Source organism: Hibiscus syriacus, unplaced genomic scaffold, assembly GCF_006381635.1.
Source record: "Hibiscus syriacus cultivar Baekdansim isolate YM2019G1 unplaced genomic scaffold, ASM638163v2 tig00110223_pilon, whole genome shotgun sequence".
Lineage (NCBI taxonomy): Eukaryota > Viridiplantae > Streptophyta > Magnoliopsida > Malvales > Malvaceae > Hibiscus > Hibiscus syriacus.
In genome coordinates, this window is record NW_024062636.1 from 2,623,696 (window position 1) to 2,637,350 (window position 13,655).

Below are 13,655 nucleotides of genomic sequence, written 5' to 3' on the forward strand. Positions count from 1 at the left end.
TCTAAGTCTTGACTCCATTATAAAGGTGCCCTCTTTTAAAACTCATGTTGGGCTCAACTAGGCCCAAATCCATTGAACTTGCGTTTAGGCTTCCTTCAACTAAAGGATTTATGCTAAGACCCACTTAGGTTAACTCGAACCTACTAGCCCAAGATTAAGGGCGTTACATGCAATTATTTAAAATAATATTTAGCTTTAAGTTATTAAAAAATAGAACTTATATATTGAAAATAATATTTTTGTCCACTCGAGATCATAATATTAATTTTTATATTATATTATATTATATATAAATGTAATACTTATGAAAATCATTTAAAAATATAAGTTTTTTCCCTTAAGATTTCGAATTCAACTAATTATGTATATATTCTAAAATATATACTTTTTTTTAAACAAAATAGACAGATTAATCTTCTACTAAAATTCTATCTATTGCCTTACCAAGGCTAAAGATTCATAAGCAACGGGTTGGGGGGGGGGAATTACAATCCTGAAAAATGAATTTTAACATCGATTGCCCCCACGCAGGATCGTACTACAGACCTTCAGTTTACAAGACTGACGCTCTACCACTGAGCTATAAGGGCTAAGTTGCTATGTTTTATCTTTAACGTAGTTTAAACAATTCATTATCATAGCGACCTAACTGACCAAGAATTTCTGAACGAAACCGTAAAGTGTTGGAGAGGTCGGGGTTATGAATTCCATCGGCAGCCAACCAGGTCATCACAATGTTTAATTCTCAAGTAACAAAGCTGGCTCAATCGATGCGTGGAAAAGGACATTAACAAACATACAAGCTTAACCGATTCAGGCAAAGGAAGTTTTCCATATGCCCCCGATTTCGGTGTGTTCGAATTTCCATATCATTTACTCAAGGACAGAGCTAGATCAGATATAACTTTTGTGGGAAATTTTACCACCCCAGGTTTTAAATATTTCCTTGATTGATCAAGTTCAAGAAACTAAAACTACTAATGCTTTTTCAAGGCATAATGATAAAATTAGTCCTAATGTTCGCATAATTAATTATTTTGTTCCCTGTTTTTTTAGTATTTTAACCTCAATATTTCAATTTTTTATTAAAATAATTCGTGTTAGATTAAAACAATTACTTGACTAATAATCAATATATGTTGCTAACACAACATTTTAACATATGCTTAATTGGTGATATGATATATGACACATCATCACTTTGAATTAAATGACACAAGTCATACCATCAGTTAAGCACATGTGAAAATGTCACGTCAGTAACATGTATATTTCCATCCAAGGGAGATCATTTTGATCAAAATTGAAACATTTGGAGAGTAAATTCTTCTTCAAAAGAAGAAGAATATGCGACAAAATAATATTTGCGCAAATGTTAGGAACTATTTTGTCATTATGCCCATTGAAAATTTTCTATCGAGGAACATGTGTGTGAGAATACGAGATTTTGATGCCAAGGCATATAGAAACTGCAACTAGAACATGTCTGCCTGAGGAAATTCAATTGAACGTAGGCATCACCAATAAGAACAAATTTTACTGACTTTTGGTCCGTCAAAATCAACATAAAACTCATGCATGCCATCCATCATTCATCATCTCCACTTTGTAGACACTCATCATCCTTTGGGGGGGGGGAACATCACTTCAACAAATAACTGAAAGAAAAGAAAAGAAAAGAAAATTAAAACAAATGAATCGATAAATTACATTGTTCTAACAAAAGAAAGAAGAAAAATTCATTTGCAGTTTTATCAAGTCCTTTGAAGACATTTTGCGTAGAAGTTAGTTACATTGGTTAAGGTTGATGAAAGATAATTGCCTAGTAGGTATATGGTTGGTGTAAGATAGATAGCAATCAGATAATCAAACTTGCATAAATGGTGAAGCTTGTAACTTAATGGTAAGGAAGTATTGAGATTATTCTAAATTTTCTCCAAGTTTCTATTAATTCAACAAGGTATCTTGTGCTAGTTCGATCCAAATTTTTTTATTTTTTTTGTTGCTTAATTTTTCATCATCTCTTTTTCTCCTTTCTCATTCTTTCCCCCCTTTGCCGCTATAGACATGTCATCATTACCAGATAACATTTTTGTCGAAACCACTTTGTGATGGTTCAAATGCGTTGAGTCTTCGATAAATTTGTCACGTGGTTGAAGTCGGTATCGACAGTCATGCTCGTATCTAAGGATGCTAAGTCAATAACTATAGACGAAAGCTCCTTAGGGTCACATTCAGAGTGTGTCCTATGGAGACACATCAATTGGCTGTCTAAGGTTGAACTAGAACTACAATGAGAGCAAGAACAAGAATTCGACCTAGAAAGCCTCTCACTGCATCTTAACTTCTCGGTAAAATGGTGATTAAGAAAGTCATCCTCATACATGGATGGGTGCTTCTTCTGATTTTTCTGCAAATTAAACAACACTAAGCCTTTAAAATTGGCAACGAACCTAATTTTGTATCCTAACAAGCAGAGAGTAAAATCAACATTCTAAAATTCTTCTTTGATAACAAGTTTTCCTATACTAAGAATGCATTTATTTCTTACTGAATTCTGACCTCAGAAACTCCTACCTACAGCACTGATTACTATTCCAAACAGTCAAGTTTATACCGTCCAAATTGGCACCGTGTATGATGCTCTAACAACTTGCACACATGAAATTTCGAAAATTTTCAACTATAGAGTGAAATGTTTAGCATATTTTATTCGGTAACTTTGTTTAACCAATGATAAGAATTTTACCTGAAGGGGAGAATGTTCGATGACTGAATGACCATCCCTTTTCCGCCTTAAAGCTTCACGTGCCCTAATGGCTTGTATCCAGAATTCATCACCATCATGATCAATCCACTTAGATGGCTCCGATATTTCCCGAACCGAAGGATCATCGTGACATTTCGCAACCAGCATTACCCAACTCAGCATTTCTGATAAAGATTTTCTTTTTCTTTTGAGAGTACTAAATTCTTTCCTACATTCTTTTTCGGCATCATCACCATACACTTTCCCAACACCATCCTGCAATCTAAATCTACCATTGGCATCTGAAACTCCCAGCCCATTCTTGCCATCCTTACCAATGAACTTATGTTTTCTATATTCCATTAGAGCCACTATGTTCACCACTCCTCCGCCAACTCCATTCGCACATAAACCTCTAAAATCATTCTCTTGCTCCAATGTCAAGAACCCAAAATTCCCACCACATGCATTATCCTCCTTTCTATCTCCCAAATTTCTCCTCAACCATTTTTCAAGCTCATATAAATACTTGGCATATACCAATTTAACAGAAGCCGAAACCTGAAAACCCAAACCTAATTCCTTCACCACAAAAGCCCATAACCCTTCTTTCGACACCGACTCAAACCCTCCAGTCTCTCTAACTATAAGGAAAAGCTTGAGCAAATCTAGTGATTGCCATCATTTCCAAGTATTGCTGGCATAGGCCTAACAAACCTTCCAAGCTACCTCTCTCAGATAACCGGAAAGAACCAGATCAAACAAACATCTTAGCCTATCCTTATTATCACCGAACTGCTCAAGATCATTTCCTACATGATCAACATCGAGGGGACCACCCATTGTTCGACACTTATTTACAATTTCTACACAATCGAAAGCAGCCCCATTTTTTCAATCTTCCGGTTAAAAGGGGTTCCTTATTAAACGGCTAATAGAAGATTATTAACATAAAGAAAAAGAAATACATGAGGTTGGACATAAGGCCCTTTTTCTCCAAGAGTCCAAAGTTATTACCTTGTATTATTATGTAGGCGGATATCTTGTCTTTGTTGATTAGCTTTGCCATTCAGGAGCCATCCAATGTTATATACGGAGTTGCAGACAGAGATATAGAAAGGGAGGGAAAGAAGATTGGAGACAGCCTAGATTAAGGTTGCTGTATTTCGGGATTTTTTTCTGGAAATGATAAGCGAGTGACAGCAAGAAAAATCCGCAGAGGATTCCGAATCGACTTCCAAGATTGAATCTTTTATGTTCTGCTTTGAATTTAGGGGGGGGGGGGGACACAAGGGTTTTATTCCTCTTCTTAGTTTTGGGTTAATTAAATAAATCAAATTAACTAAAACGACGAGTTTAAAATAAAATCGATTAATATAAAATTAAAAAATTATAGAAATTTAATTAAAAAATTATATAAAATTAAAGAAGAGACAAGTCTAAATTATTAAGACAGTAATTTTCTAGAATAATTTTGATAATATTTTCCGTTTGAAACAAAAAATATTATATTTTCCATAATAAATCATATAAATTATATAACTACTTCTATTACAACTTAAAAAAATTATTATCAAAATATTCTCAGTTATAATCAAATTTATCATCAATTGTATATATTTTTTTAAAATAACTAAACAACCCTTTAGGTTAAAATCAATTATAATATAATATTCTTGTACTTTAAGCATGGTTTTTAGAACCGAATCGGTTAGCGGATCGGTTAGTGAATCGGTCATGCTATCGATTCATTAGTTCAATCGGTCGAATCGGTTCGACCGATCGGAAGAACTGGACGACTTCATAATTATTTAAAAAATTAAATAAAAATACCAAAAATATTTAATAAAAAATAATTTTTATATCACAAGTTATATTCAAAGCAAGTCATAACATATATAAGTTAAAAACCATAAAAGCAAGTGAAACAAAATGATTCAAATTAACTACAACATAATATTTAAGGTAAAACATATTAAATAATAAATATAATTATATAACTATAATTAAAAAATAAATTTTGGGTTAAAAAATCATTACAAAATGATATTGTTTGGTTTAATTTTTTTTTAAAAAACAATCTCACATGGCTAAGAAACATAGAAGAGCATCCCAAAAGTCTAAAGAATAAAAATATGAGAACAAAATAATCTCACATTGCTAAGAAACATAGAAGTGCATCACAACTAACTTCTATAAATAATAGATGTAATTTGACATTCAAAATCATGAAGTATTTTGGTGAGCATTGAGTGAACTATTCTTTCACTTCAATTAAGCTCGAATTTTAGGCTTCAATCGAGCTTCTAATTTTTTTTTGAGTTCAAGCATTTTTGAGTTCAAGTTTCAATATTATATTTCGAGTTTGAGTTGAACTTGATAATTTTTAGCTTGTGAGTTTGAGTTGAGTTGAGCTTACTTTTAAAGTTTTCAAGTTCGAGTCGAGCTCAGCAATACTCGAGTTCGACTTGGCTCGTTTAACAAACGACGTTGTTTGGTTTAATTTTTTTTAAAAAAAAACAAAAATCCCGGTTTTCCCCAATTTTTCCCGATTTTTTCCGGTTTTCAACCGGTCCGGTTCGAACGGTTAAGAGGTTCTGGTCGGTTCACTAATAACAGTTCAACCGGTTTAGATTGAACCGGACTAAGCAACGATTCCCGATTGAACCGACCGATCCGGTTTTCAAAACAAAGACTTTAAGATATAAAATTCAATTTCATTTATTAAAGTAATATTTATCTTTAAATTCGTTGAATATGAAATGACGTGTCATATTTCTTCAATTCCAACTTGACACGTGGTATTATTATTATATAATAGAGTGAAATACATAAATAATTTTTTGATTAAATAATACTTTTTAATTGATTATGAAAAATATAATTTTTTTAATTAAAATTTAAAGACAAATAACATGACAATTAATTAACATAATACTAAATTTAACTCTTATTTTTTACACTTTATTTTAATTTTAAATAATTATCATTAATATTTTAATATTATATCATTTGATTTTTTATGGTAAAAGATTCTTGCATAAATTAGACTTTTATTATCCAAACGGTAAGTTTTGATCCGTTTTAGTATCTAAGCTTTCAATTTTTTCAAAACTATACCCAAGGTTAATTTTTATTTCATTTTAGTATCTCATTCAAAATTGAACTTAAGTTTTTTTTTTTAAATTTAAAATTTAATTTTTGAATCAGATCAAAACTAATAGTTTGAGTACTAAACACTTTAAGTTTTAAAGCATTAAAATGAAATAAAAAATTAAAAATTAAAAGTTTAAATACTAAAATGGAATAAAACTGATAGTTTAGGTATTAAATGTGTAGTTTACCCAAGATTCTGTCTGATATTCGTTTCTCTTTCCCACTTTCGTTTCTCAAACAACTCTCACAAGGACCCTACTGGCGGTAAGCCTCTTAGCATTGGGTTTTTTTAATTCTCAAACTTCATTTCTCTTGGTTTTCTTTGTTCCAATGAGCTCAATCGCTCAGCTTATGGTGGAAACATGAAGCAGTCAGTTCATCACAAGAAGCAAGGTGAAGTCAAGATGTAGAGTACATAAGCATTAATGGTTGAAATATAGGTAATCCATGACACACTGAGGTCTTGGTATCCTAAAAATTATATCGGAAACAGAGTACATAAGCTATCCAAAACATACACAGTGAATCGAATTGCTCAGTAAGTGACTCCATTGTATGTATAGTTCAGGCGTTGATACAACGACATTAGGAAGTCCTTCGAGAACGAAATTGTAGATAGGTTGGCAAAATTTACTACGACGTTAATATTATACAATTCTTAAAACGTATATTCGTAGCAATTTCATTTTCTTTTTTCTGTAGAATCATATGCGTGGAATGTTACAAAGAGCAGTATTACGATAACTGGTCGGTTCAAGACGCAGTTGTGAAGTGAAATGACATTTAGAACAAACAATGGTAAACAAATAATAAAGGACAAAAAAAAATTATAAGAACTTTGATGTAAAAACCAGACTTCTAATCATGTATATACAAACTGCTTACTCAGTTTTGTCCCTTACTGATTCTTGAAATCTGAAGGAAAATTCTCCACACAAAATATGAATTTCTCATCATTCGAATGAGTTCACAACTCATGACATTATCACAATACAGTCCCACCATCAAACAAATTTTCACATAAAGATGATCCGGAGATGATTGTAGACACATCACGCCACTTGCAAAAGTAATCCGAAGAACGGAAGCAAACATCGGTTCACAAGATCAAGTTTCCAGACTCATGTAAAAGATATATATATATATATATATATATATATATTATATATATATATATATATATATATATATTATATATATATATATATATATATATATTTCATATGTATCTATATACGTATGCGAGAAGGAAGAGTTCATGTGTTGCCATGGGCAACTAGCAGGTTTCTGCACAAACAAGGCAATTGTTGCATATTGTGAGTACTATAAAATTATACGCAAATAATGAGCAATCGCTCAAGTAATAAAGTGATGAGTGAGTATCGTCTCCACATGGATTGGAAGGATATTAAGTGAAGTTTATGCACTATTCTATCTAAATATAGTTAGTCTTGATATATACAAATGTCACGACAAATGAAAAATGTATGATGGTGGATATGGATGGATGGTCTGATGGTGTAGTAAATGGAAATACAGTGGCCTCTCCTTTATTCCACACACACTCTCTCTTATGAGGTGTAATATATAATAAAAATATCTATGGGTAATGATGAGGTTTTTGGGATATTGTTGGGTGCAAAATACCCCTCATACCCCTAGGATCACACCTTGTGTGTGAACCTTATCCTCCATGTGGCAGTGGTCCCCTAACAGGCTGTTACAGCTATCATTTCACGTGCAAAGCCAGTTGTCCTCATACAGCTGTATCTTTTTGTCGTTTTCTGCGCCAGAAATGCCAAGGCATTTGAATTTGCGTGTGATGCCGCGAAATTACTTCACAGCTCTCCTATTTTGCTTGTTATTTTCTGCATATCACTAAAAACCACACCTTCCTCCTCATATAGCACTTTAATAAAATAAAATAACACAACCACCACAAATGCAATTATATGTAGCTACATACATCTAAAATGACCTATATCCCTTAAACAAACAATAACTTAAGTCAAAAAGACCTTAAAGTAGTGTTTTACGAAGTTATCACACCCCCAAACTTAAGCTATTGCTTGTCCTCAAGCAATGGATAACAATCAACACAATCAAAATGTCATGGCAATTTTCATCAATAGGACAACAAGACAAAAATTGAATTTCAACCCTCAGAAAAATTGGCTTCAACATGCTAGACATATCAAGAATTCAAGTATTTTTCCCTATGTCAAGATTCTTTATGGTGTTGTGTGTGCTTGATTGTATCTAATCTATACTTAACGAATTTAAGCAAATTCTAATTGAGTTCCCTAGTTTTGCCACGACATTTACTCATTCATTAAGCACATTTAAACTCCCTTTTCACTTACTAAACATTTTTCACTTTTTTTTACGCTGCTACGAAGGGAGTCAGCTCATCACACCTACCATCCCACACTCTAGGTGAAAGGGAGCATACCTTCCACCCCAAGCTAGTCAGGTAGAGTCATCACGTGACTACTGTCATTCACTCGTATGCGCACGGTTGTCATTTATTAAAGAGAGTTCCAGACAATGCCACGACAAAGAGGAGTGCCCCTCTACAGCTATGCCGAAGCATTTATTCATGATTAAACAAAATTCATACATAAGGGAGTTATTAAACAATGATTTATCATTTAAGCATAATACCATATTTTAATGCCAAGGCTAACCAGAGTTCTTTCATAAAAACTTCCTAAGTTCCTTAAGTATAGAGAACATACAAATCGTGTAAGAATAATTCATAAAGCATTAAGCCCTAGAGTCAGTTCTATCATTCTCAACAGTCATTTACATTCAATTTTTAGCCTAAAAAATTCATAATCATCGGGTATCATTAAAACATTTCATCTAACTGTCCTATCATTTACTGATGCCATGGCATAACATTTTGTTAATATTATCATGCACATGTTCTACAAAGAACACTACCTCCCCCAAACTAGAGAGAAGCATTGTCCTCAATGCTGAATAAAAACTAGACTACATGCTATGCGATGCAATGTAATGCAATACAAGCTACTTTGTCTTCCTAAGATGGTGGTGGAGTCACGCTGACAATGCTAGTAATATTGTGCCTGGTGCACTTCCTCAATGGGGTGGGCTTGCGTCAGGCTCAGAATTGGGTTTAACAGGTGGTGTGCTAGGTCTTTCAGTATTTTTGGATGCTGGGATCTCTACATGCCCAATAGATGACTTTAGACGTCATCTACTCCATATTAACTGGGTTAGCATCATTTGGCTTGGGTGTATTGTCTTGCTGAGTGACATTTGGAAATGTCGTGGCATCCTCAAACGCTGGTAAGATTGCGTCCATGATGACTGGAAGATTATAAGCCAAATATAGGAGCATCTCCTTATGAACAGGTGCCACGATTGCGTCTTGTTAGAGCCTCGATTGCATCTAGCTTTGCCATGTCATATTGGTTTGCAGCAGCCTGTGAAGTTCCCTTGTGAGATTTCATCATACTCATCCTCCAAAATACCCTTCGTCCTAAAAAGAAATAATATTAAAATAAAAAAATAAAGAAATAAAACAAAGAAAAATAAACAAACAAACACTCACAACAAAACAAAACTTCTAAAACATAAATTAAAAAGGGTTCAAGGGATGCAAACTCCAAAACATCATGAATTGTTATGGCATTTTTTTCGCGTTCGATTGGAGCACCAGATAGACCAAAATGCTTCACACATATAACAGCACCACCTTCAGTGTAAGTCGATAGAACCTGATTTGTAGGACCTTTGCAGTAGTCCTCTCTTTTATCTCCCCGTTGCTGTGGCATCTTTTAATTTCTTGGGCAGCAAAGTCTCTCAAGAAGTAGGGGTCATCATCCTGCATCAATCTGTTTTTTCCCTGGTTATTCAAGTACGGAAGCAAAACACCACTAACGAGAAAATAGACAATGTCAGTGTACCACGATAATGCCGTGGCAAATAATATTTCTCATCAGGGAATTGTTTCTCCATTTTATTCCTTAGTGCTTTAACAATTTTAGCCTAGAAAAATGGGCAACTAATTGGGGTTGAGTAAATTCAATGAAATCAACAGGTTTAAATTTCGTACTTGGTCTAGCTATGAGTAAGCTAGACTGACCTGTCTCCTTTGAAATATCCTTATGCTCATCTTTGTCTTCTTTATCGAGCTTCATGTACTCACAAGTGCCTACAAAATTGTCGTGGCATGATTCTGCAGCTTCCCTTTGGTCATCAACTCCTGCTAGTGGGGTTTTTTCTTTTGTCGTGGCATTATTTTGCCTGCCATCATTGGGTTTACTCATTGAGCCTTCAACTTTGTTCTCCGGTGAATGTGAGTCCTCTTGCAATTGAGATTCTTTATGCATAATCTCATAGTTGGGTTCTTCGAGTGTCCCCCCCCCAAACTTAGCATCTTCGTAAATCTGGGTGCCACTCCCTAAGGTGAATGTACTAAATTGCTCACTGCTTTTAGCCTTAGTGACTTCAGTATCACTAGGCAAATATATTTGGTTGGTATTCTTGTAATATCGTGGCAATTTGATCCACTTGCATTTCCAAAGCTCTCAAAGACAAATCATGACTTTGCAACCAGGCCCCTTGACTTTGTAATAATTCTTCTTGACTCTTAATAGATTTGTCGTGATCTTGTAATATAGCCTTTGTAGTTGCCATAAAGTCTTGCATAGTGGCCTCTAGAGAAGATGTTGTCCCCTCATTATGCCATGGCATATTCGTTCGAAAGGCTGTGGGCTCATCCATATACTGCTGCTGAGCGAGATGACTAACATTACGAGCTCCTTGATTTTCCCATGAGAAATTGGGATGTTGACTCCATCCATTGAAGCGTCCCACATAGTTGATGGATTTTTTATTGTTCAGGCATTCATATTCATGGTGATTGCCACGGCATAACGGACATGCCGAGCTAGCAACCTTTACTTCTTTCACCTCATTAGAATGTTGTAAATCCTTCAACATATTGGTGATGGTAGAGAGTTGGGTCGATACTGAATCTTCAGTTTCTAACTTGAATATCCCGGATGTATTCCTTCTAGTTTTAAACCTTAATGAGGGAAATTGGTAATCATGGTTAGCAATTCGATCAAGAATGCCAAAAGCCTCTTCAGGTGATTTGTCAAGTAAAGTGTCATTTGTCCAGGCATCTAGCATCATCCTCGTAGGTGCATTGGCTTCATTATAGAACATCACGACTTGAGTCCAGTCGTGGAATCCATGGTTGGTACATTTGCGAAGCAATTCTTTGTAGCAGTCCCAACACTCATCAATGACTCGTCATCAACTTGGTGAAAAGATGCTATGTCATTCCTAAGATGGTTGTTCATATTCGGTGGATTATGCCGTAGCAAATTTTTTTTTGCACAATTCAACCCAAGACCTTATCGATCCGAAAGGTAATCCATTGAGCCATGCCCTGGCATGATCTTTCAAAGAATATGGAAATAACTTCAATTTCAGCACATCTTCATGCACACCTTGTTGTCAAAAAGAGTCACAAACCTCCAAAAATTCTCGAACATGTTGCCTTGCTTCCTCATGTGGAGCACCACCAAACTTTCCAATAAAGTCCAACATGTCAAACATAACCGGTTTGAGCTCAAATTGGGTTGCTTGAATCTTGGGAACTATAATAGCAGGTTTTAGGTCATCCAAGGTGGGAGCTAAGTAATCTATAATAGTTTGTGGTCGAGCAACATTCTCAAAATTTAAAATTGTCGTGGCATTTAGAACTACAGGATCCTTCACTTGATTATGAGCCTCAGGTTCAATATGAAATAATGGTTCTTTGGGTCTTTTTCGTGTCATGCGACAACGTAACACCTGAAAAAGGTAAACACAAAAACAAGTAACTATGTACAAAGAAAAGAAATAAAATGGTCCAACAACTAAACTCAACATTTCCAATTGCCAATCCCCGGCAACGGCGCCAAAAACTTGTTGTGTATTGTGAGTACTATAAAATTATACGCAAATAATGTACAAGTATACACAATCGCTCAAGTAATAAAGTGATGAGTGAGTATCGTCTCTACAGAGATTGGAAGGATAGTGAGTGAAGTTTATGCACTATTCTATCTAAATATAGTTAGTCTTGATATATACAAATGTCACGGCAAATGAAAAATGTATGATGGTGGATATGGATGGATGGTCTGATGGTGTAGTAAATGGAAATACAGTGGCAAAAATAGAAGTTTAGTGTTGAAAATGATGAAATGTCAAGGAAATGGAAAATGGCAAAAACAGTAAATAAACAACAAATAAAATAAAAAGTACATAATCCTCACGTAACAAGCTTCCAATAGAATGAATGGTAGGGATTGATTTGAGGATGCTAAACTTATTTCTCAGGCATATTTAAGTTTTCTGGACTTCACTTACTCGACAGGGCTTTCCTAAAATGTTCTCAAAGGAACCTAACAGAATAGGTTGCCAAGGCATCTGCTCTCACTCAACGATGTTGGCCAGTCTACCCTATTGATAAAGACACATTTTTTAGTCGTTGAAATCCTATCCTAGTCTCTCTCGAGATCTAAGGGATTAGGTTATAATATCCCTAGGCCAGTTCAAAGCCCCTTGAAAAGATTATAACTCATTGCTTATGAGGATATTGTCTTGCGGTTCTCTCGAATACTTACAAGTATTTTTAGCTTAGGTTTTTCCCGAATACCTAAACTTTATCTAAGAAATGGACATTTCCATGCCTCTTACAAGCCTAGATGGCGAAGCATTCATAAGCAAATCAAATAAAGAACCAAAATAAACTTAAATATACCATTAAAATAAAGTCAAAACAACAATTAAACCAACCACTACCAAATAAGTTAGTTCATGGTGGGGTTCGAAATATCCAAACACAAAGTCATGCAAATATTCATTCCAACAACCCACAAATAAATAGAAAAATAGTAACAAAAAGGGAAATGAGAAGTAGCCTTCGACGCGCGCCACCGGAGGTCTCCTCGACCACCACGAACCACCTTAGCTCGCTAGCTCCTTTCGGCACCTAGCTAGTCACTCCTTGAAGCTTTATCAATGGAGGAAAACCCAAGGAAGAAGAAAGGAAAAGGGAAATAAAAATGAGATTTTTCTGCTCTACTCTATGCGTCTCCTTTCTTCCACACTCTCTCTCTCTTGTGAGGTGTAATATATAATAAAAATATCTATGGGTAATGATGAGGTTTTTGGGATATTGTTGGGTGCAAAATACCCCTCATACCCCTAGGATCACACCTTGTGTGTGAACCTTATCCTCCAAGTGGCAGTGGTCCCCTAACAGGATGTTACAGCCATCATTTCACGTGCAGAGCAAGCTGTCCTCGTACAGCTATATCTTTTTTTCGTTTTCTACGCCAGAAATGTCAAGGCATTTGAATTTGCGTGTGATGCCGCGGCATTACTTCCCAGCTCTCCTATTTTTCTTTTTATTTTCTACGCATCACTAAAAACCACACCTTCCTCCTCATATAGCACCTTAATAAAATAAAATAACACAACCACCACAAATGCAATTATATGTAGCTACATACATCTAAAATGACCTATATGTACCCTTAAACAAACAATAACTTAAGTTAAAAAGACCTTAAAAGTAGTGTTTTTACGGAGTTATCAGCAATGTAAAACAGCATGACTATATAGTCTCCTAAATATCTAGGGTAATACATAAGTATTAAACTTCTAAATGGTATCAAACTTGTTTCTGTGTTTCTTTTTCTGTACTTTCTTCTCTCTC

The 13,655-nt window shown here is 34.8% G+C and overlaps 1 non-coding gene and 1 pseudogene across 1 annotated transcript; both read right to left on the reverse strand.

Annotated features, from left to right (window-relative positions):
- Nucleotides 1-518: 518 nt before the first annotated feature.
- Nucleotides 519-590, reverse strand: TRNAT-UGU. Its single transcript has one exon. It is a non-coding gene; the product is annotated as a tRNA-Thr (tRNA).
- A 1,526-nt stretch (nt 591-2,116) lies between these two features.
- LOC120114454 lies at nt 2,117-3,640 on the reverse strand (annotated as a pseudogene).
- Nucleotides 3,641-13,655: the final 10,015 nt, after the last annotated feature.